Raw genomic sequence first — 26,338 nt, forward strand, 5'->3', positions numbered from 1 at the left:
TGCATTTGGAAGATGGTCACCATCATAGAGTACAATGCCCCATTTGGGATGTACCTTACAAGACACCTGCAACAACTGGAAAGACCACAGAAGTACCTCACCAAGAGGATCACTGGCCTCAAGCAGATTCCCTATGCAGCTCAACTGAAGAAACTCTAGCTGTACTCGGTTGCATACCGCCTACTCAGAGGTGATCTCTGCCTGACATACAAGGCCATGTCCAACCCAGAATTGATGGACATGCTCCACTAAAAGAAAACCATATCCCCTCGAGCCACACGTTCCAGGGATCTAAACCTCACCGCAACAATAAATAGGACATGCTGGAGGGATATATTCCTGTCCCAGAGACTTCCCATGCTCTGGAACAAGATTCAAATGTACATTAGGCAGAGCTCCTTGCTAACCCTTTTCAAGAGAAACCTTGACGAGTGGTTGGGAAACAGAAGGTTTACTCCAGGGATCACTTCAATGGCTCTGCTGGACAGAGGCATAGAGAACTAATCTAAGGGGGTGGTGAAAGCCAACACATTCCAGCTAGGCTTATAAATGCCTTTGGGCAGACAGCCTAGTACCTACCTATGAACCTATGAGGAAGTTCTGGGGTACATTTTCTGTTTCCCGTCCATATACCGTGGTTGCACTTGAAAAGGGACAGGGATGAACTTTGTTTTATGTGGATGGGAAGTCTGTTCACAGCACTTGTATCCTCTGTGAAATATACTTGTTCCTCCAGGCTGTTCTATTAATGTTGCAGAAGAGGTTTAAATTTCTAGGCAAAGAATTTCTGATGACATTTGACTTGCTGATGTGCAGTAAATCCATTAGTAATAGGTCAGAAGATGCTGTCTATGCCAGACACAGGTCACGTCTTTGGAGTCTATAGGGTACTAACTATAGTGACAGGGGTTTCAGGCCGTCCATGTAGGACCTGTTGTTTAGGCCTTGTATCCTTTTAATAAGGTGTGTTTGTGTGAGCTCCAGTTGTTGCATGCATCTGAACAGATACATGACAAAGAGGGCATTATGTGCAATGATTGGCCCAATCAAGGCTGAGCAAAGGGGGTCAATGACATCACTAGATCTAGACACAATCCCTTTGTTTAGAATCTGTGCAATATTGAAGGACTTTCTTACAACAACAGACACACGTTGGTCAAAAGTTAAGTCACTGTCCATATAAGCTCACAAACCATGAACAACTGGGTCAAGTCTTAGCGGCCTATTGTCAGTGTGCCAGTTCCCAGGGTTAGGTGACTTTCCAAAAGATACAGTAATGCATTTTTTGGTATTTAGTTTTAGACCATGCTTTTGACACAAGTTATTTATTTGAGACCAACCTCCCTGCAGGAGGGCCAAGTCATTTGAGGATTCAGTGGCTGCTCCTAGCTTGCAATCACCTGCAAACTTAGTCGTCATCATCCACTTTTATCATTATTATTAGTATTATTATCACTATTATTATTACTCAGTAATACTTATAATCATCCACTATCCTTCCGCATTATTTCATTATCATTACTATTAGTATTATTATCACGATTATTATTACTCAGTATTATTTATAATCATCCACTATCCTTCCTCATTATTTGCTATTAGAAATGACATCAGATGGTGTATTATTAAGGATTTTAAATGCTGTTTCTCATGAGAGAGCGCTTGGGGATACCTTAGTATTTGGGGGTAGTTGAGCATGAGTTTTGAGTTACAAAGCCATTTTTCAGTGTCTGTTACAGCTTCCTAAGTAATTTTTTGGAGGTGTGCCAAGTTATCCAACCTGATACACATATGAGTGTGAAGTCATCAGTGTATTGTATTAGGGAAGCCTGTTCTGTATCAGTGGGGGGTGCTGGTGTGTTAAAGAGAAGGACAATAAGGATAGAGCCTTGTGGTACACTGGTGGTGACTGGGAGGTATGGAGAGAGGGCAGAGTGCGATTTTACAGACTTATATCTATTGGACAAATAGCTCTTGAACCATAGAAGGGTGCTCTGTGATAGACCTAATGTGGACATTTGAAGTAGATGTTTGCTGTGACAAATTGTGATGAAGGCTTTAGACAAATAAAGAAATAAGGATGATATTAGTTTGTCATTATCTCTTTATTTGTTAACAGTATCTATAAGGGTTAGAGGTGGAGTGTTAGTACTATGGTAGGTATAAAAGCCATATTTTTCCAGTATTTCAGAGATGGTGGGTTTAGCCTGATAGTTACTTTCTTCACCTCATAAACACAGAGTACACATTCTGATTCTGACTTCAGGGCAATTAGCCTACTATTCTCACATGAACCTAAGATCACTTTAGGTCTAAGGTTAGTGATGTCTGTTGAATTTCCTATTTTGTATAGATAGATAATGTGTGATTGGTTCCAAAGAAAGGGAATATGGGATTCCTGGACTGACCTATTTATAAGGATTGAGACAAGATGGGCAATGATATTGGCTGCTATTTTAAGATACTCACTTGGAAGGTCATCAGCTGAAGCTGAGCATGTTTTGAGTTTGAGTTCTTTTATATAGAATGAGTTCACTGCTTTGAAGGTGAAAAGGGGACAAGTGATATATGGGTATTGGGCAGGGTTGGGATTAGATGTGGGAGTCTTGGTTAGGAACACTATGCTATCTATGAAATAAGAGATTAATTCTATTGCAGGTTTGAGTGATGAGTTTTTGGAAGATGGATTAGGGTTGAATTTTTGACCATGTTGCAAGAATTCTTTAACAGATTACTTTAATCTTTTAAGTATGCGTTAGCTATTGTTCAGAGTTGTCCTAGTATCGTTTTTTGCCTTCATTTATTTGCTTTTTATTACAGATGTGGAGGATTTGAAAGTCTGAGATATTGTGATGTTTTGTATTTCTACCTTTCTTGCCACTCTTTTTCTTTGTCCTGCATTAGAATTCTACTCTTTTTGGCTAGCCAAATTGCTTGTTTGTTTTTTACTCTCTTTCTTTCAGGAGTTGTAAGGCTATTTAGAAAGTTGCATTGAATTCATTTAAATCATCATGTAAGCATAGTATTTTTTGGATATTCCAGTTAAAAAATAATAGGGTAGTAATTCATATGTCTGGGTTAAACTTGTACAGGTTGCATGTTGTTTTATAAACATCCCATTTAAGATGATGTGTCAGATGTATGGTTTAATTTCTCCAAATCCTTTAGGTTTCTAATACCATTATGGGAATGGACCCCATTTCTAAGTCAGGGTTTGGTTAAAGTTCATGAAATTAGTATTGCTTCAATCTTTATTATCCAAAAGTGCTCCTCATAGCACCCACAATGGGCCCAGAATTGATTCACGCAATTCATACAGAGTTACATTTAGAGGTAGCATATCTAAAAATGACTGTAGGTTTTCTTTTTTATTCGCTCTATTGCTCCTTCTACTACTATTGGAGCTGTCTGGGCATTTTTCCTCCACATTGCTCTCATTTTTGCCTGCAAACCTTGATATTTTATGACTTTGAGTCTTGCTGTATGTAAGACACTGTAATGGCAATGTGTCAGTGCTACTTTTGTGTTTTTGTAATGAACTTCTATATCTGGTGTTCCCTCACCTACTTTTTTGTACTGTTGGTAATGGGTGATCCAATATGATGTACATTACATCATTCTCTATAATACTTTGTGGTTCATGTTCCCAATGCATCTCAGCTACTTCTGTATTGTGGTGTTTAAACAATCCTCAATGGAATAATCATGCCACACCATTGTGTCTTTCAGTGCATCACACCCAGCAACAAGTTATGAGACTCGTTCAAATTATTATTTTTTTTTCTTTTACAGAACCTACATTTGTTGCCTCTCCCACATGTTCAATGGACTTTGTAAACTAATGTGTATGTTGTCCACTATCCTGGGCTGCTATTATTGACTTTTCATCTTCTGGTTTCATCTTGCATCCCCTTATCCATTCCTGTGTCAAATCCTTATCAATATGAGTTTGAAACATGAGATCTCTGTACTTATTAATATATTTATGGCTTTTCCACATTTTTTCTTCTTATCTGATCCTTCTTAAATTCTTGCTTTTGTTTTTTCACACATTCAGTTGCTGTATGATTTTTGTCGACTTCTGGATTGACTTCCATTCCTGCTTGCCAATTGAATGATTCTGTTAAACTAAGCAGAGTGGTCATCGTAGACTTTGTCTTCTCCTGCTTTAAAACTTTCATGACTATTTGGATCTGATGAGGTCAGCAGATACGTATGCAGTCCCACAGCTGCAGATCTATACATATAATCAGTTTTGAGGAGGCCTATATCTCATTCAGAGCATGAAGTATATAATCTTGGTATAGTCTGATATTAACATTTCATTTTGTAAGCATGAAGCAATTTTACTGTTTTTCTGTACAACTGATCCAACACCTTTTGGGAACAGCAATCACAACAAAACTCTTAAGTTAAAGGGGCATTACATCCTTTCTAAAATCACTCTTCTGCTTCGGACCAAAGCAGAACACGGAACACGCTGCCACCCACTTAGCTAATCACCTCCATGTTTGTGACATAATTAATGACATTCTAACAATCCCACCCACCTTGTTAACATCCTCCTACTTTGTGAGATCACAGTGAGTCTCTGCCCATCTATCAGTTTATATCCTATTGCCATTGCAGTTTTGTTTTCCCTGTGTAAAATGCAAGACATTACTTTAGTTCCTACATCATAATAGAAGACTGGTCCAAGGGCAGTGGTAAAAATACACACTGACAAGGCAAGAGCAGCTACAGCATACCCCATAATCTCTTAGCACAGACTAAATTCCTTTATTTCAAGGCGGACTAAATTCTCTTACTTGACTGACACAGCACAGCTTGGGGCATCAGGGCAGAAGTTGTAAGAGGCCAGTTTATTTAAAAGGATTAGGTGAGATATTGTGTCAAATGCTTTTGCCATGTTGGGAAAGGTAGCAGAGACAAGTTGGCTGTTGTTTTTGAGGTGACTAATGGAATTGGTAAAACTTATAAGGGCTGTACTAGTATTGTGCTTGGGTCAAACACCATGTTGTGTATCAGATAAAAGGTAATTCTTTAGGAAGTAGTCTAATGTTTGTTTGTGGATACACTTTTCTAGGATTTTAGCTAGGGGAGAGAGAATGGCCAGTGGTCTATAGTTGGATTTGTTTTTTGAGGGGCCTCCTTTATAAAGTGGAATGACATGGGATATTTTCCAAAGGAGAGGTGCATACTGTTCAGAGATAGAATGGTTGATTAGAATAGATATAGGGTAGGCAATAGATGTGACAGCTAGTTTCAGCAAGTCTCCAGGTAGTTGGTCACAAGCAAGAGTACATGGTTTTACCTTAGATAGTAGGTTTTGTATGTGATTTGTTTGAATGGGTTCAGATTTGAAAAGGGCAGGCGGTTGAGTAGTAGGAGTGGGTATGGAAAGAGGAGAATTAGTAGTTTTGTTTAGTATTGAGGTTATTGAGGTAATAAAATAGGAATTGAATTGGGTGGCTATAGAGTCTGTAGTATTAGTAGGAAACACCTTAGACACCTCCTCTAGTTAATTAAGACCATATACCACCTTGCTTTCACTTCCATAATCACATCTCCTTACTCCATCATACTTTATTCAACCAATATACACTTACCAAGCAATACACACCCATCTCATTTTTACTATACTCACTGACTTTCTACTACACCATGATCATCCTTCATTGTGTAGCAGTATTGACTCTTAGCACCTTGTCTTTACCTATTGGTTTGTCATAGGTTGCTCATATTTATCATTAGAATATTTTTAATTTGACCAACTAATTGCTCCACATAGGGCTGATAAACAACGGGCTATGAAAAACAATCTGTTGTATTACTGATTACATATATTTTGGAGTCTGTCCCATAAGGCTCGTACAACCTCCCCATGCCTTTCTGCAGCCAGCTGACAGCTTGCCAGGTGTTATGCTGCCTTTAGCTTGTTTTAATGAGCCTCGAACAGTAGCATGGTGTGCGCCTCCATTGTTTTTCTGCTATGAGCCATACAACTGCACAACCTTGCATCTTCCTATTGTCTCTAAACTGTTGTAGTTCCCTTGTGTAAGCCACCTAATTACCTGTGATGGTGTTTATTAGCTGTTATTCTCATATGCCCACTGATAATTTGAATTAATTTGTATCCACTCTGGTACTGGTGCTGTTTCCAGGGCCACTCTCTTGAATTGAGCCCTCTGTGAAAGCAGCATAGTGTAAAATGTCCAATTATTCCTCACCCCGTCCTTTTTGCTGATTGCTGCCTGCCTGAACTAGACATATGTTGTCCATTCTGTGTTGGGAGTACCTTGTTTGCCTTCTGTTTGTATATCCAGGAAGAACTCCAGCTCTGTAATGGCAAAGTAATGTCGACATGTAATTACTCTTGGCCACCAGTTGCTGAGCTTGCTTCCTCCTAAGTACCTCTGCCCACCAAATTCTTAGGGATATGGCAACAGTTATCCTGAAAAAAAATGCAGTGCTGAGTGTATGCCAACACACAAGTAACATTATCATCTCTAAAAATTAGATGACTGAAAGCAAGAATACTCTTGTTACTTGATAGGTTCATGGGTAGTTACTAGGCTATTGACCCAAATGTCTTTAGAAGCCTAGCCGGTTGTACCCAATATAATACTGGAGAAACCCAATATAAAGGATCTAGACTAAACTCAAGATCTTAGTTAGCAATGACTGCCCATATCTAGGAGGGTTCATAGGTTCATAGGTGTGTACTAGGCTAATGCACCTGGAGACTTTACAAGCCTAGCCCATAAAATTACCCTGGCATCGTGCCACCCGACCTTAGTTCTCAGTGCCTCTGTCGAGTAGAGCCACTGGAGTGATCCCTGGGGTGAATTTTCTATTTCCCATCCACTCATCAAGATTTGTCTTGAAGAGGGCCAGTGAGGTGCTCTGTTTGACATGTATGGGAAGTCTATTCCATAGCATGGGTAGTCTCTGGGTTATGAACCTGTCCCTCCAGCACTTCTGTTGATTGTGGTAATGAGGTTGAGGTCTCTGGACCACATAGTATGGAGGGATTGGGATTTCTTCAGATGTAGCATTTCCAACAGGGCTGGGTCAGACATGGCTTTGTAAGTCAAACAGAGATTGTCTCTAAGTAGGCGATATGAGACAGAGAATAGTTGGAGTTTTTTTAGTCTGTCCATGTAGGACAAGTGTTTAAGGCCTAGGATCCTCTTTGTGAGGTACTTTTGTGGCCTCTCCAGTTGTTGCAGGTGTCTAGTGAGGTACATGCCTAATGGGGCATTATACTCAATGATTGGCCTAATGAGTGAAAAGTAGAGGGAGACAATGACCTCTTTCTTCCTGGATACATACCCCTTAGTAATTAGATGTGCCACATAGGACTTTTTGACCACAGTGGCAATGTGGTGGTCAAAAGAGAGGTTGCTGTCAATCTGTGTGCCCAGATCTCTTTTAATGCCTTCTGTGTTCAGTGGACTACCATCAATGTGGTAATTCATGGGAACTGGGTTTTTCCTAAAGGGTATGACGACACATTTTTTGGCATTATGCTTAAGGCCATGGTTCTGACACCAGTCGTTGGTCTCAGTTAGGCCTGTCTGTAGAATGTCAACATCACTTAGGCAGTTAATAGCTCCTAACTTGGAAATGTCTGCAAACTTTGTCAGCCAGAGTCCCTTCGTGTTGGCCTGAACTTCAGAGACGTAGATACCAAACAGGAGAGGACACAGGACCGAACCCTGTGGGACTCCATTGTAGTCCTTTTCAACTCAAGTTATTTCCTCCTCTTCTTGAGGTGCTAGAGCCCTAATGAATTCCTAGAACTGTTGTGATTTCTCTTCAGTCATCTTCTAGGTCTTCAGCCAGGTCTATGTTGACCATGGAAGCCTTGTTTGACTACTGCTTGCAAATGATTGTGGCAACCAGTGTTTTTTACTGTGGGCTTTCTGTTTCACTGGGGATGCATTTACAGTCACTGATTGTATTTGTCATTTCCTTAGTAGAAGGAAGTCTTATACTATCGAGCCATTTGCCAGACAGAAGTCTAGAGCGGCTTCTCAATCTGTATTCTTACTGCCCCATCCATGTGGACCCAGGCAGTCCTCATATCCTAGTCTGTCTATCCTGATATGTGCATTCAGGTCAGCCATTATCAACACCAATTCCTGCTGTCCTGCTTTATAAAGCATGTCATTGCAAAGAATGTGTTCCTCTCATGCCAGCCTCTGTTTCTCAGCTTTCCTCTTGGGCAGCTGTTATTTGTGGGTCCCCTGATTTTCATTGACATTTTTTCACATCTGTTCCAAGTGTGTTACAAGCCTATAAATAGGGCTCTTACACCTGTACAGATATGTTTATTATCATTTTGTGCAGATGTCAGTCTGCACTGCCAAATTCAGTTTCTTGTACTTTATTACATTAACTAAAACATTGACTAATTATACAAAAAATAGTTACATAATTTTCAGTTTGTGGTAAGAGAGGGCTGAGTCAATTGGTTTTGCATGTTAATTATTCTATAATTGCTACAGTCATCCTTGGTTTTCTGTTAAATGTTTCTGATCTTGGATATACTGGGTTAAACAATGGGTGCCAGCAGAGGTGAAAATGGTCATATCCAACCTGATGAGGTGCTAATTGCATTGGTTTCTGGCTTGCTATTGACTTTCACTTCATTGAATAAGACATTTAAATACTGAACTGTTAAAAATGTCTTATGCATTTCAATGAATGTATTTATCTGAATGCGTTAACCAGTGTAATATATTCATGCATTCATTACAAAGTAGAAAAATCAGATATTGTCTAGGTGCATGATGTGGACAGACAAATCTTGGCTTAATGTTTTGGGGGTGGGTATGCTGTTTTATGAAATATGTGTGTTGCGCTCTACAAAATTCTGCTTAGTTGTGAAACTCACAGTCATAAGGGAAGGTTGGACAAGAGGTTAGTGCAGCATTTCTTATTAAATTAATAGTTTTTTTAATGAATTTTACTATTTCTGGTTGGTGACAATGGGATTATAAATGACTGTTACTGTTTGCTATAGGTGACTTGAATTTTGGAGTTAGTTTTGCAGATAATGGTGATATTCTGCTGGTTAAGCTGTTCTTTAAAGTCTGTGTAAGCCATCTGGAGAAGCGATTAACTTGGAGAGAGGGCTGTTCGAAGAATTAATGGGACTTGTTTAGACACTTGTACATTACAGGTAAGTGAACATTTCGATGTTTGGGAGATTCAGATTTAAACTGTGTGTTATTGATGACATCTCATGTTTGGTTTAATTACTGGAGGAATTTAAATGGGGAGTATGTGATGTGCTTCTTGTTTCCATGTTGCATGCTTTATATAGTGTAAAGCTTTGTATTATAGGTTTAACTCTTTACTAGCTGCTAGTTTTCCTGCACTATGAGTGCAGTAATTTTACTGTGTGTTTGTGTTAATGAAGGAGTGTTATCTCCATTGCTAACTGGCTATTTTTCAACTGATTGCTTGGTGGTATGGTTTTCTAGGAGGTTTACCATGTTCCTTTTGCTTTGCTCTGCACGGTTTTAGCCCTACTGGGAGGATACATTAATTTTTGAAGGTTAATATGGCTTATTAGTTATGTATTTTTATACAATATTTATTGTCTTTTCCTTTTGTGGATAGTGACAATAAGTTCAGAATTAGTTTTGTTGAGAGGTTGTGAAAACAGAGTTGTCACTTTACCTCTTGATGCTGTATGTGAAAGTGATTATGACCATGTTTTATTGTTCAGATATTGGGTAGGTTTTCCTGCTGTCTCAAAGGAAACAATGGTGCACTTCACACAAGAACATGGTTGGCTCCAGTGAAACATTCTGGTACATGCTTACAAGCCTAGTGAAGGATACTACAGGTTAGTTGTACGTTTTTATGTATGAGGTTATTTAAACTGTCTTTCATTATTTACGTCAAGTCTTGAATTTGGAGTATATGTTGTAGGAAGAAATAAGTATGAATGATGCATTCAGTGCATAGTTGTGCCATGTTTGGTGCATAACTAGTAGATTCATAGGTTTATACTAGACTAATAACCACCGGAGTCTTTACAAGTCCAAAATCATGTATAACTTTTAAATATTACCCTAACTCAAGTTAGTAGGCGAACAACCGGGTTTTGAACATGGATTTCCTAAAGACTTAAGTATGAAACTGTAATGTTTGACATTACAGACTGTAATCTTCAGTGATTTACCAGAAAATCACACCATTTTATAAGGAGAAGGGGTAATCTAACAGTGTAGTACCTCGCAGGATGTGCAGTAGCAAACCCCGCCCCTAACACGCCCACGCCTTTTTTTTAATAAAAACTGTCACTAGGATGTGGAATTGTGTTTTTCTAAACAAGAAATATGACAATAGAGGCCACATTGTTAAATTGTTACCCATCTCATTCTCTCTGGATGGTTATGGTTTTAAGATTATGAAGAACTTTATTTCACCTTCAAAATGGATAGGGATGCTGAAAACATCTTGTCATGGAATAAGGGAGCACAGCTGCAACAAGTTACTGGCTCCTTTACTTCTGTTTTCTTAGTTAATTCTATATTTACATGTTTCTGTACTGGCCTCATTGGAGAGTAAAGTCATTAACTATTCTTACATCTGCAAGAAATAGTGTTGCAGTCTCCCATTCCCAAAGGACTCACCAGCAGATAAATGAAAAAAAGACATTATAGTTCAATATATTTTGAAATTCAGTGTATAGCAGGCATTATGGAGTCATTTACATCAGAAAATGTGCACCAAGATGACAACTTGACATCAGTCTTCAAGCAACAGCAACCGACGCAGAAATGCTAAGTCTCTGGTATTCGGGCCGGCCGAGGGCTACCCTGGCAGGGATAACCCAAATGTGGTGACTGCAACAGTGAATACATTCGAACATCTACATTTATGGTAGGTGTACACGACTGTACTTTTGATTTTACTTGGGGCTCGCTTTGATTACTTGGGACTCGCTTTGATTACTTGGGGCTCGCTTTGATTACTTGGGGCTCGCTTTGATTCTATCTGGTACAGCCAAGTATATCCATTTATTGAAGTGATTGTACAGGGCTTAAGTGTAAGCTTTGGTGCATTTACCACTTTCAACTTGGAGTGGGGCTTGGAATGCATTTATCCCTTAACCTAGGAGGGTATAGTTTGCCTTAGTAAAGTTTTTTAGTCGGATTTCACCCTTTATGAGTTCTGGTATTTGTGCCAGTTCAAAGGTGACCAATTTTGTAGTCGGTTTTAACTAATGAGGGTCCAACGGTTGCAGCAGTACACCTGTTTGACTTGTTGGTAGTGCACAGATCTAGAATGTTTGTTCCTCTTGTCAGGGCATGGACAATTTGCTCCAGGGCATTTGAATTCACAAAGTCAAGGAAGTTTTGTTCTAGTGAGTTTGGGTAGAGTAGGTTCCTGATTGATGGTGGGATAATTGAAATCCCCCATAGCCAGTGTGTTTGGTAAACTTGGGGTTGTCTTCAGTTTGGTTAAGTAGGCTTCATGGGCGTTGTGACCCATGGAGGGGGGTAGTCTTGTCCAGGGAGTTTGTCTTTACAAAATCTAAGAGTTTATGTGCCTGTACGTTTAGTGTCATATACGGTTCCCAGTTAATACTGAGGTAATTAAAGTCACCCATGAATATGGCCTTGGGTTGGATGATGAGTATTTTCAGTAAACTTAAATGCATGTTATGGGTTTCCTGGGTCATAGAGGGGGACCTACAACTTACAAGGAAATGATATGGGATTTTTCTATGGTGATTTGAATATGGAGAGGCTCAAGTGCATCATCCTGTTTGACTAGTCTTGAGGTATATTTATTATGTAAATCGAGACTCCTCCGTCTTTAGTCCCTGTCTGTGTAGTAACTGTTCTATACCTGTGGCTTTAAACCATACCTCAGTGACCACATAGACATCAGCATTCTTTAGGGTAAAGAGAGATTCTAAGCAGTGAAGTTTTTGTTTAGACTCTTAGCATTGAGCTGTAAGACCTTTAAATTTTCTTGGTTTTGATTGGCTATCTCAAAAGTACTTTCAGTTTTGCATTGCCTAAAAAAGGCACTATGGGGGAAGACAATATTTTAGCTAATTTACCAATTATGTGATGCCCGTGCTCTGGCCCAGCAATCAAAGAGCCTCAATCCTCACCACTAACACCAGTGAGTGGCATCCATATAGGGAAAGGATAACAAATAACCACATAGTAAAGTACAATTTCCCTTAAGAGCACAAAGAGATCGCAGTCAGTCTGGGGCTGGTTTCTCCATTTCTCTCCAGATCCCCAATAAGACTCCCCACTGGCACAGCTATAGCATCCAGATCTCAACATATGGGGCACACACACACACACACACACACACACACACACACACACACACACACACACACACACACACACACCTACATGTACAAATACATGTCCTGTACTGTTGACTGACTGTGCTGGATGATATGTTTGTGAAAACATCAAGGTTATGTATATCTGACAGGGCTTAGTGGTAAATCACTTTGGCTATGGTGTGCAGGGTCCTGGGTTCGAGCCTTGCAGAGGCTGTTTATTTTGTTGCTGGGTAGTGATTAAGGCACTTTTAAGCAGATGTAAGCAGGTTTGCGCTGAAGTAAGCACTGCTAATATCTGTTACAGTTTCTTATACTGATGTAACTTCTCAATTGCTTAACCTGTGTAGACATTGCTTACCCCCATGCAAACAGGCTTAAACCTGCTTACTGCTGCTTAAAAGTGGTTACTCCCGCTTACCCCCGTGCTAATTTCTTTAAAAGAATTAAAAAAGGGTTGATAGGATAGTGTTGAAAAAGGGTAGATTGAGGGACAGACAGTAGGGAAAATAGCTAGGGATGTGCAGGATGGGTTTAGGGAAGGTCCATTGCTGCCTATTTCTTCTACAGCAACAGCTGTGCATATACACGGAATTTGGAGATAGATTTGGACACTCAAACCCCTGAGAGAGGAGTGAGGACAACAATAATATGTTGTGAAGCCAATTAGACCAGATTACATGTATCCAGTGGACACGTGTGTGAAATGGACAGTTATGTATGGGGCGAGATTTTTTTTTTTTGGGAATAGATTGCCCTTTGTTTTTTTCAGGTGAGAGTGGGATGTTGGGGAGGGATAGTAGGTATATTTGGAGAGGTAGGTTGGGTAGGATAACAGACAAGAGAGACAAGACAGCATACAGGGGTGGTATATGACACATGTGGGGGATAAACACCTTGATGGGTAGGGGTGTTTGGAAATCGGAAGCCCATGAGCCCCCTAGTGGATACAGTGGGACTGAGGTCCCCAGCCATGGGCAGTTACCAGTGCACCTTCACAGCCCTGAAGGTGACTGCGCTGGGGGCTGAGTAGGAGGGCCAGGCTGACCCTCTAGTTGCAACATGCGGCCCTCAAGCTGGAGTATCAGATCTCCAACATCCCTGTGGAGCTCGCTACGCACCACACCCTGGACCTGGCGACAGGTGACAGTGTCCTCTCCATGCCCACTCCCAGGTGGGGGTGAGCCCCCATCCCCTGAGGTGGTTCCACCTGAAGCTGATGCAGGATGAGCAGACGAGGAGGTCCCAGGGTGGGCCCCAGATGTCCTAATGCCTGGTGCCATGGCCAGCTGAGGTGGAACAGGTGGGTCCGCTGGGAACGTCCTTCCCAAACGTGCTATGGTGTTCAAATTTCAACATATGTGGGTTAGTAATAGTCAACACATTCCAGGATTAGGTATAACAGCATGCACATATATTCCCATTAACCCAAAACACCAGATATGGAACAGTTGCATAGCAAACATAACACATGCATATATGGAACCACAGTGGCCATTACAACAGAATGCAGGTACATTGATGGCAGCATGCCACCAATGTGGGTGTATTTCAACATGGCACATGCAGAGGAACAAATTTAAGTATTTATCAAACAATAGGACATATGTCCCAACAATAGATTTAATGGAGCACATACTGATTGAGTTGTGTATTTAGTTTATTGTTGCAGATATGGTGGGGGTGGGGGGGTGTCAATTAACAACTAGTATATATTAGAGCATATATGTTTTATTATTAATTATAGCTAATATTCATGGCGCTAATCTTAATATTAGTATGTTTATAAGATGTTTTTAAGATGTATTGTTTCATATGCTTGTGTATCTGTATGGTCAAGTTTGTAGAGTTGTTACAATTAGAAATAATGATGCACCTTTAAGATAATTGAATTTGAGCAATTATAATAATTGCAGGATATTGAGGGAAGTGATGTCACTAATTATAACACTATTTAAGGTGCAGTTTTTAATGAAACTGTAATGTTTAATGGCCTGATGAAGCCTTTGGGTGAAAGCGCTTGCCGTTTAGTTCAATAAAAGCCTTTTATTATACATCGTACCAGTGTTGGGTCGATCCTGTCATTTATGAAGATTTAATGTGTTAACGTTTGCTGTGGGTACCTGAAAGAGCAGCGTTGGCTGCACCTACGACGGGAGATTGGGTCTATTGATTTAAATTGAAAGACTTTTACAGGAAAAATCTTCTTGTATACTTTTCACTTGCTTGTCTACAGAAGCACAGCATCGGCTGCACTGATTAAGGAGAGTGTTTTCATTGAAACCAACGAATCGAAAACCTGTTTTGTATGCTGGTTTTTTCAACAGTTTATAGAAGCATACTACACCACCAAAAACCTGTTATGTACGCTGGCTCCTTCACTCGTTTTTAGAAGCACACTACATGAGCGTATATCAGAATCAAGCCACATATTGAAGTTTTGGTCATTTGAGACAACTTGGACCATACGGGACTTGACCAAGGTATGGGCATATATAGGTAGTTTGTTTCATACTACCTTTGGAGTCTATAACCTGTAATTGATAACGCTAGCTCTTTGACATTTAACACACATATAGTTCCGAGAAGGGAACTGAATATAGCTCTGCTATTGCGCTATTATAGCTCAAAATTTGATGCTGAGATTGTCAAGTACCCTGAACTCATATTTGAGACTGAGGCATTAGAGTTCATAAGATAGATATTGCCCTAAACCTACTGGAATTTACCTGCCATGCAGCTACCCCATCACTATACCTTATATTAACTCAAGTCTATACTGGGTACGCATTTCAAACAGCCAAAATACTTTTGTTTTTCTTTATTATATATATACATATATATATACATATATATACATATATATATATAAATATATATACATAAATATATATACATATATATATATATATACATATATATATATACATATATATATATACATATATATATATATATATACATATATATATACATATATATATATATATATATATATATATATATACATATATATATATACATATATATATACATATATATATATACATATATATATATATATATATATATATATACATATATACATATATATATATATATATACATACATATATATATATATATATATATATATATACATATACATATATATATACATATATATATATATATACATATATATATATATATACATATATATATATATATATATATATATACACATATATATATATACATATATATATATATACATATATATATATATATATATATATATATATATATATATATACATATATATATATATTTATATATATATATATATATATATATATATATATATATATATATATATATATATATATATATATATATATATATACTGTAGATGTATATAATTTTCTATTATAGGTTCATAGGATGATAATACTAGGCTATTGGCCCAGAGGCCCTTATAAGCCTAGCCAAGAATTTCACCCATGTTCTCTCAAAGTCAACACCTGTTTCCCCTGTCCAGCAGGGACACAGTTGGGATCTCAGGGGTATATTTTCTGTTTCCCATCCAGTCATCCAGGTTCCTTTTAAAGAGGGCTAGAGAGGTTCTCTGCTTGACATTGAGAGGGAGTCTATTCCACAGATGGTGGAGTCTTTGGGACACAAATCTATCCCACCAACAGGTTCTATTAATGTCACAGACCAGTTTAAGGCCTAGCGTGTGGGTTGCACGAGTGGAGTTTGTCTTATGGGTATGCAGGAACTCCATCAAGGCTGGGTCTGAAATGGCTTTGTATGCCAGACACAGGTCACCTCTGAGCAGTCTATATAAGACTGACTAGAGGGACAGGGATTTTAGCCTATCTGTATAGGATAGGTGTTTGAGCCACCAGATTTTCCTGGTCAGGAACCTCTGTTGTCTCTCCAACTGCTGCATGTGCTTGGCAAGGTATATGCTGAAGGGGGCATTGTACTTGATAATGGGTCTGATAAGGGAGAAGTACAGGGATGTTTTGACCTCCTTGTTCCTGGATGAAATACCCTTCTTTATGAGGTGGGCCATGTAGAAAGCCTTCCGTACAACAAAGGCAACGTCATGGTAAAAAGTCAGGTTGCTATCAACCTGTGTGCCTAAGTCCTTCACAACTGATTGCATGCTTAATACATTGTTATTAATGTGATAATTAGTGGGGATGACATTTTCTGCAAAGAGGATAATGATGCATTTCTTGGCATTCAGTTTGAGGCCATGCTTCTGACAGCAGTCATTAGTTTGGGTAAGGCCCTCTTGGAGGATGCTCACATCACTAGGGGAAATTAAGACAGCACCCAACTTGCAGTCATCTGCAAACCTGGTCAGCCACAAACTACTGGTTTTGGCTTGCACCTCAGAAAAGTACATCCCAATCAGTAGAGGCCCCAAGACCGATTCTTGGGGTACACCGCTAGTTACTGGTCTACTACTAGAGGTGGCTTCCCTTACTTTGACTGAGTGGGTTCTATCAATGAGGCAGTTAACAATCCATCTGGTAACATATGGGTTGATGCCTAGCTAGGAGAGTTTATCTATTATGCCCGAGTGGGGAATAGTGTCAAAGGCTTTGGTGAGGTCAAGGTAGATGCTGTGCATCATCTTCCCCTCGTCCATGTCTTTGGTGACTGTTTCAAAGAAGTTGACCAAGTTTAACAGGCATGACCTCCCTTTGACAAAATCAAACTATGTGGGGTGAAGCTTTTGGAAGTTGCCAATGTCCTTGTTTATAAGGTGCATGACGATGCATTCCATGGCATTGCAGATCAGGCTAGTTAGGCTGATGGGCCTATAATTGCCTGGGTCAGTGGAAGCTCCACCTTTTTGTAGAGGGATAACAGTGGCTATCCTCCATTCAGCTGGGATGAATCTGGTGCTCAGGCTTTTGTTGAATAGGGTGTCTAATGGAGCTGAGAGCTCATGCCTGAATTCATGCAGGATGCAGCCAGGGATGTTATCAGGTCCCATGGAGACCATACTTTTTGCCTTTGAGAGGGCAGGTGCTGGGGATGTCCTGGTTTACTGATGAAGGGACAGGGGGGTGAAGTTTTCACTGAACCTGTCTGCCAGCAGGTTAGCTATATCTGTAGCATTTGTGTACTATGTGCAATGTCGTTATATATGTTTTTTTCCAAAATGTTCTGGATCTCGTCTCACATTGTTTGCCTGTCCAGTTTTATTAGTTTGGTCTTCAACGTTATAGCTATAGTTTGCTCTCACTTCATTTCTTTTTATCTTTATCTGTCATCGTGCTTGAATTCCACTTCTGCAGTTTGCCAAACTGTATTCCTTCAGAAAGTGGTATAATACTTTATTCTATTTTCCATTTTCTGTTTCTGTCTTGTACCATGGAGGTCAGGTTGCGACTGAAAATAGTCTGTCAGCCAATCCACTTTCTTGGTTACCAAACTGAAATTAATAGGTAAACAAACAAGCACAAAGCTGAATAACGGGTATAAATTAAATGATTTCATACAGAGATTAAGTTTAAGTCAGGGTACCTTAGAGAGTACAGTACAAATCTATTTGTTTTACTTTTTTATTAAAATACACAATTAAATGTTTTCTTACAGGTACCATGTAATCTGTGTACATCGTTGCTGCTCTTACAGGACATAAAACACAGTAGGCGGGTATTCAGAAATTAAAAATAGCACACTGTGTAATGCTAAACTTTGCAGTAAGTGCTATCATGCAGGCATACCTCTCAACCTCTTAAGAGCAAAAATCTGGACAAAGCCATAAATAATGGAGGGACAAAGGCACCAAAATAGGGACATTTTTTTAAATATTGCTTTTACAAACTTAAATAGATATAATAACAGGTTTTGCATTATCATGGTTCTCCTGCAGGGTATAAAGTCTGAAACTGACGTGTCTGTGATTATTTTCTGACTACAGTCCTCAATGATTTGCCAGAGAAGCACAATTTTGTGAAGCAGACCAAAAATAAGAGGCAAAAATCTGTATAGTTGAGAGGTATGCATGCAGTGCATATCCAGTTCGGAGATATCTGTAGAATAATCACATGAGTGTGAATTTGTGTGGTCATTAATATATACTTTCATAAGTACATTATTTTTGGGTGAAAATGAAAATATTTTATTTTGGTATGTGTGACTATGGATGCTAATATCAACCATGTTTGTTAATTATAAGATGTATACCTATGTGAATAAATTGCCTATGTGCATGCATATACACAGGCATATGTATGCACATTACTGAGGCAAAAAAGCACAGAGATTGCAATATATGCATGCATGTATACATACACATATGTATGTATGTGTGTTGAATTAAATATTGAGATACATATGTAAATATGCAGGTACAAACAGAGTCACTAATCATGTTTTACATTTGCCGTTGTTATTTGAGATGATTTAGGTGGTGATAATGAGAATCACGAATGAGTTTGTCCGCGGTGGTGGTGCTGCGGTAGCGTTGTCACCTCACAGTAAGATGCTGACCGGTTCGACTCTCAGCTAGAGCGTCTTCTGTGTGGAGACATGCGTGAATGGGCGTACCTTTGTTGAAGGTTGTGTGTTAGGGCTGGCAACTCAGCACGTAAAAATCAACTGCCAATCATTAACGGACCGGAGTTCCGCTGTGGCGACCCCTAACCGGGAAAAGCCGAAAGACACAACAACAACCAATGAGTTTGTTCGATGTTTTGTGTTTTGAACAAATTCATTGATGATTATTCATTGTACACACACACACACACACACACACACACACACACACACACACACACACACATATATATATATATATATATATATAGATATATACATATACATATATGCTCAGAACACATTATTGATTACATTTAGAGGTAGTTACACAAATGTCAACTGACAAATGGCAACCAGTCTACCTCTCCTATAATTGATATCAAGTGTAGGTGAATACATAAATAAAATACCCTATATCTTAAGTAAATAAATAGTATACAGTCAACATGGTATTAACCATCTACAATTTGTCAATATTAATAAATATATACTGTACATACATCAAAAGTGTTAAAAATATTCAGTGTGATAAAAAACGTACTACCAGTTCTTAAAAGTCTTTGAATAATCCTACATACTCTTAAAATTTTCTAAAATTTAAATATAACATTCTTTAAAATTTTTATGAAGTTTTTATGTTTTTTTTTTTTAAAAAAACATGTTTTTAAATAGTGTTTTGAAAAATAATGTCTATAAATGATGTCTTTAAATGGTGTTCTTTAAATGCATCCCTCAGCGTCTATAAAACAGTATTTGTGTGTGTGTATGTAGTCTTGTTACTAACTCTAAATAAAAAGTGAACCTAGATGACAGACCTAAAGGTTATCAATTTCACCTGAATAAACTCTTCAGTTTCAATATACATGAAATGGAGTATGTTTCGTTAAGTCCTGGTTCACTACAGGCATCTAGTCGTAGTTGCCAGTTGAGCTCACTTCTTTCTAGTAACAGTTTAATCAAACTGTCATGTGTGTGTTTGTTGTTCACTTCTTGGGTTATGTGAGAAATAACTTTAAACTTGAAACTATGGTCAATGTTAAGGTCACAATGTCTAGCCAGAGCATTGTCTGGTTTTCTCTTTTATAGCATATATATGCTCATAAATCCTGTCCCTCAATCGACGGTCGGTTTTACCAATGTAGAATGCTGGACATTGTTGACATTGGGCTAAATACACAACTGATCTGGTATTACAACTGTATTTATCTCTATTATAGAAGTTCTCCTTTCTAATGACAAAACATTTTTCACTGTCTATATATCTACAGTACTTACATGTGCCACATCTATGTGTCCCCGCATTGTTCCTGTTTGGTTTATAAGGTGTTTCTAGTAAGTTTTTCAAATTAAAACCATGCCTAAAAGTAATAATGGGAAACTCACCTATTTTGTTAAACAAATCTTTGTCTATTGACAGGTAGTACCAATATTTCCTTACTATTCCTTGAATATCTAAGGCTACTGGACTATATGTTAAAATGAATGAAAGGGAAAAACTTTTACTAGTGTCTATGGATTGATCTAGACCTTCTGTAGTCCCCCTCATTTCTTGTACTATGTGTGCGTGTTCTACAGTTAAACTTCTTGTTAGTGTGACAATGTGGTTATCCAAAATGGGTTTGTACACTTCTGTACTTCTTTTCATTTTTACTTCGTGAAAAATGTTTGATAAAACACATTAGGGTACCCTGTGTGTGTGAAAATCTCATGTAGTGCCCTACATTCTTCACTAAAGTCCTTTTCCATGCTTGTCATTCTATCTTCACATACCAGTTGCCCCTTTACAACTGATTTTTTCTAGTGTAGGGGATGTGAACTGGAAAAGTGCAGAAATGAGTTTGAATAGGAACTTTTCCTGTAAATTGTTTGCAGTGTATCTGCCTTTCTGTTTATTTTTACACAGTTCCACATCTAATAAGTGGATCTTCTGTTCTTCATAGTTTTTAATTAAACTTCAAAAAGGTCCCTGTTGTGTTGAAGAATTCCGCTAAGCTGTCAGCTGGGGAAATGTCCCCATTAATTATAAGAAAAATGTCACCCAGGAACCTTGTGTAAAAACTATTCTTTCCTTCCATTGACTTGTGAATACAAAGTTAGTTTCCCGGTATGCCATCACTAAGTTGGAGAAGCTTGTCCCACATGGGAACCCCATAGCTACTTCTATTTTTTGAAGGAACACTCTATTGTTAAACAAAATATAATTATTTTTCAAAATAATATCCAAAAGTTGTTCTGTCAATCTAAGGTTATTGTCAGTTGCCCCTTTGTTCTTCATAAATTCAGTAACCCATTCTATGCCTAGATCTTGAGGTATGGATGAATATAAGTCACATACATCAACTGTAAGAAATTTTAATTCTTCTCTAAATACCAATGTGTTTATTTGTTCCAAAAAGGACCAAGAGTCTTTACAAATCTGTTTTTCTTTACTCACATATCTCTTAAGTATTAAATCTACAACTTTTGCACAAGGATATGTGATGGACTGTCTTGTGTCCACTAGTGTTCTTAAAGGTGGGTCAGTTAGTCCTTTGTGGATTTTAGTTATACCAAATACTTGTAGTAATTTAGGAAATAACATAGTTAAGTAGTGGCTTAGATGTACATCTATTAACCCATCAATAAATAGGTCACTAATGAACATTCTGATTCTATTGTATGCTGTGTTTAATTGGTTTATACTAACTTCCTCATAGGTTTCCTTTTCTAAAAATGAAACCATTTTCCTATTGTAATGTTCTTTATACATAACTACTAGCCCTCCTCCTTTGTCTGGTTTCATAAACCTGATAGGAAGGCTACGAAAGGATGTTAACAGTTGTTTCTCTTCTTTAGTTATGTTTTCATATTTTACGTGTTTTTTGTTATTTAATAAAGTTTGCCTAAACTCATGTTCACATAAATACTCAAACATACTAATGGTAGGGTTATATGGTGGATTAAAAGTACTGGCAACTCTAAGTTCATTGTTACCATATGAAGAATTCCCCATCAGTACAGTCAGGTTCAACTTACGTATGAACAATTTAAAGTCAATTAGTAATTCCGCAAGGTTACACTTGATTGTTGGGACAAAAGTTAACCCTTTTGAAAACAATTCAACTAATAATTTGTCAATGTAACATTCAATATAGTTATAAATCTTAAAGTCACTATCAGCATTAAGTACCATGTTACATAATGGAAAGTCAGTTGTTCTTGCTATAGTTATCAACTCTTCTTGTTGCAGTGAGTGTTGTGTGTCTTCTTGGGGGGGGAATGTGAATTGGGGTTCCAATTGTTCCCCCTCCCCCCTCTGTAGTTTTTGTTGTTGTTGTTGTTGTTGCCAGTGGTGTTGACTGTGGTGTTGGGGAGGGGTTGGACCTTGATAAGTATGGCCCCTACTATTGTCTGCATTCTGTGTATCAATAAAATCAACACTTGCATTGATATAATCTTCACTGTTGTTCCCATTCTCCATGTAATTTGGGTCAAAACCCAAGTTAGGGGCTGTTTGTTGGTCTGGTCTAAAGGTATGTCCCTGTGCAGATGGTTGTTCCCCTCTATTCCAAGTTACAGCATTCTGTAAACTTGGGGGGTTTGGATATGCAGTACCTTCCACGTAGGCTTTTAGATCTCTTTGCAATTTCTTTATTTTAATGTTTTTCAATTTGTCAAGTTGTTGATCTATACTCATAAAAGTATGGTTATAATCATATTGATAACGGTTAAAAACAGTGTCTGCCTTAATGTCTTTTTCAAAGATTAAAGTTTCTGAAGCCATCTTGTTGACCATCGTTTGATAGTGTTTGGACATACACTTTAAAAGGTCCAAACCTTGGTTGTTAAAGAGTTCTACCAACTCCTTATGAAAGTCGGACCCTTCAATCAGGCCCGTAGTGTACGAACAGTGTCTTAGACCCTTTGGTACTATTTTTTTCTTTTATGTATTTATTGAAATAGTTAAACTCTAATTGTAATTTCTTAATCTTTAAAAGCTCACTGTCAAATAGTTTCAACTTTTCAATTATGGTACTGTTCCCCTGGTTTAGCGAATCAATATTGTTACTTGCCTGTGAGTTTTCCAAGTTTAGTTCATCGCTCAACCAGTTAGTGATGTCTTGTGGGCCAGTTAAACCTGATATTGTGGTACCATCGTTGGTAGCTGTTTGTCCTGCTAGGTTCACCAGTTACGTTTCTTTCCTATAGGTTGCTGGTAAACTGCTGGTTAAATCCTGTTGTTTGAATTTGTTGGGTAGAGGACGCTGAGGAAGTTACATCCGCTCCAGAGAAACTGGAGTTTAGCCTGGTTACCAAATCAACTCTTGCTGTGAGGCATTCCAAATGATCACTCATTAATTCCAATAGTTGAGTTAAATTACCTTTCTCCACCTCGTCACTGTGTATGGAAGTGTCCATTGTTGTGGCGTAGTTGTCGGTGCTTATCAAGAGACCATGAACAAGAACCAGAAAGTCAAATGCAGACAAAGTAAATTAAAGTTTAAGCACCAGTCACCACGCTCCAGCAACAGTAAAACGATCCTTTATTTTCTAGTTCTACACATAAATAGTACTGAAAAGTACTTTAAAACACGAAGACAGGCAAATAAATAATTCTTGTATGTTATGTTAAGCGCTTTTATCCGGATTTTATCCAGACTTCTTCAGACAATCAGAATACATTCAAATTGCAACTTAAATACCCTTGTCCTGTAGTGTGGACCGATCAGGTCTATTCGATTGTAACACTACAAGTTTAAAGGTATATTTCCTTACTGCTCATTTGAGCGTAACCTAAAGTTAGTATTGTCTTTATTACAATACTAAACTGGATATCGACCTTGAGCCACATACAGTTTCACTGAGTGTATTATTTGTCATCTAGTACTGTAGTCTATTTTTATTGTACTATGCACGTTCAGTTAAATCATATGTTTATTCTATAATACTATGTTATGCAGGTTTGTGTTATTCTAAGGTCGATCCTACTATCCTAGATATACTCTATACATCTAAACAGACTTTGACTCGGCAACCAGTCTAAGTCTCCTATAATTGATGTCAAGTGTAGATGGATACATAAATAAAATACCCTATATCTTAAATATATCTAAGTAAATAAATAATATACAGTCATCATGGTATTAACCATCTACAGTTTGTCAATATTAATAAATATATACTGTACATACATCAAAAGTGTTAAAAAATATTCAGTGTGATAAAAACCGTACAAACCCATTTTGGATAACCACATTGTCACACTAACAAGAAGTTTAACTGTAGAAGATGCACACATAGTACAAGAAATGAGGGGGACTACAGAAGGTCTAGATCAATCCATAGACACTAGTAAAAGTTTTTCCCTTTCATTCATTTTAACATATAGTCCAGTAGTCTTAGATATTCAAGGAATAGTAAGGAAATATTGGTACTACCTGTCAATAGACAAAGATTTGTTTAACAAAATAGGTGAGTTTCCCATTATTACTTTTAGGCGTGGTTTTAATTTGAAAAACTTACTAGAAACACCTTATAAACCAAACAGGAACAATGCAGGTACACATAGATGTGGCACATGTAAGTACTGTAGATATATAGACAGTGAAAAATGTTTTGTCATTAGAAAGGAGAACTTCTATATTAGAGATAAATACAATTGTAATACCAGATCAGTTGTGTATTTAGCCCAGTGTCAACAATGTCCAGCATTCTACGTCAGTAAAACTGACCGTCGATTGAGGGACAGGATTTATGAGCATATATATGCTATAAGGATTTAGGATTAGGGATTTGTCCTGGCTACTGGCTACTGTCTGCTCCCTCTGCCGACGTCTAACCCCTGTGTTACCCTGCTCTACTTGTGCTTCCAGCACTAATCAGTCTGAACCTAAAGGAACCCCTGCAACTAACTGCGATACATCTCACAGCCTATCTGCCCTACAAACCCTATAACAAGGATACAAGAAAAGTGTGTGTATTAAACAACTCCTGCCTGAATTGTCATTCTACTAGTGTACCGCTTCTGCAGGTGGTAATTTACGTATTGAGCTAAGGCAGATAGCAGTCCCCCCCATTCTATACATAAATCACTCTCTCTCTCTCCATCCTCTTTAGAATCCCTCCTTTTGATGCACCCACCTTTCCTTTGATTTCTCCATCTGATTCCCTCTTACATCTGCCTGCATTTTTAGGCCTGTCCACTAGGTGGCACCCTTTACCCAGCCTCACCCCCTTTTCATCCTCTCTATTACATAGCTTCTCACCTATTTCTCCTTTTGTACCTGCATTGCTATCCTGTTCTCCCACCTTACTCTTTTTCTATTTCTTGTCTACTACTACCTTTCCTACGAACACTTCTCTCTAGCCTTCATCTCATCTGACTTTTAAAGCTTACCTTCACATGTTAGTCCTGCTGATTGTTTTTCTTCTACAACTGCTCCAGTCTCTGTGTCTACCCGCTCCGTTCGCCTTGTGGGCTCACTCTGTTCCCCCTCCCTGCCCCCAATTCCCACCCACCCCCATGGGTCCTACTCTTATACTCTCCAACCACACCTCTTCCTCTTCCCATTACCCCTTTCCACATTTCCTATTGGCCATCTTGTCTTTCATCTCCTATCCCTAATCCACTCCCCTCCATAATCTCCACTCCCTCCTATCTTTACTCACTCCCACCTTAAATACTTACATCTACACATATATAGAACAAATAGCCAATCCTTCACAATGGCTAATCCAACCAACCCTTTTCTAATTCTACTCTGTTTCACTATTTTACCACTACCAGTTCTAACCAGTGCCTATCTACTCTCCTCATATGAGCACCCAATATATCCACATGCTAACTACCCCAACCAACAAACTAACTCTCAACCCTTACCACACCTGCATGACCATGCAAACATAACATGCTCACCTAGCTACCTACATGCAAAGTATCATAGAACACTACACATTAACTATAAAACACATTATCTCAAAAGAGTGTTACCTCTTTACAGCAAATTCCCTAACCCAAGCTATCTTATACAACTCCTCACAGTAAAGGATGGTGATATTCATCCTAACCCTGGCCCAACAGCAACCCCTATCTCTCTTCACAACCATAATCAATCTTGCAATTATCCCCTTACCAAACTTTCTAACTCTCTCCTACTAGCTCGTCTTAATATACGTAGTATTAACAACAAAGTGACTCAACTCCATTCTCTCCTAGAAGTATATTCATTTAATATTATTTGCCTAACGGAAACATGGCTAAAACCTATCACTAAAGGTAATGAAATTATCCCACCTGGATATAATATCCTAAGAGTTGACAGAGTAGCTAAGAAAGGTGGTGGGGTTGCTATTCTATTTAAATCTGGCTTGCAATTAACAACTTACAACTGTAATATACCCCTAGACTCCAATACTGAAATTCTTATCTCTAAACTTGAATTTAACAATGCTAAATCAATCTATATTATCTGT

This window comes from Protopterus annectens, chromosome 2.part0 (assembly GCF_019279795.1).
Source record: "Protopterus annectens isolate FY-2018-M chromosome 2.part0, PAN1.0, whole genome shotgun sequence".
NCBI lineage: Eukaryota > Metazoa > Chordata > Ceratodontiformes > Protopteridae > Protopterus > Protopterus annectens.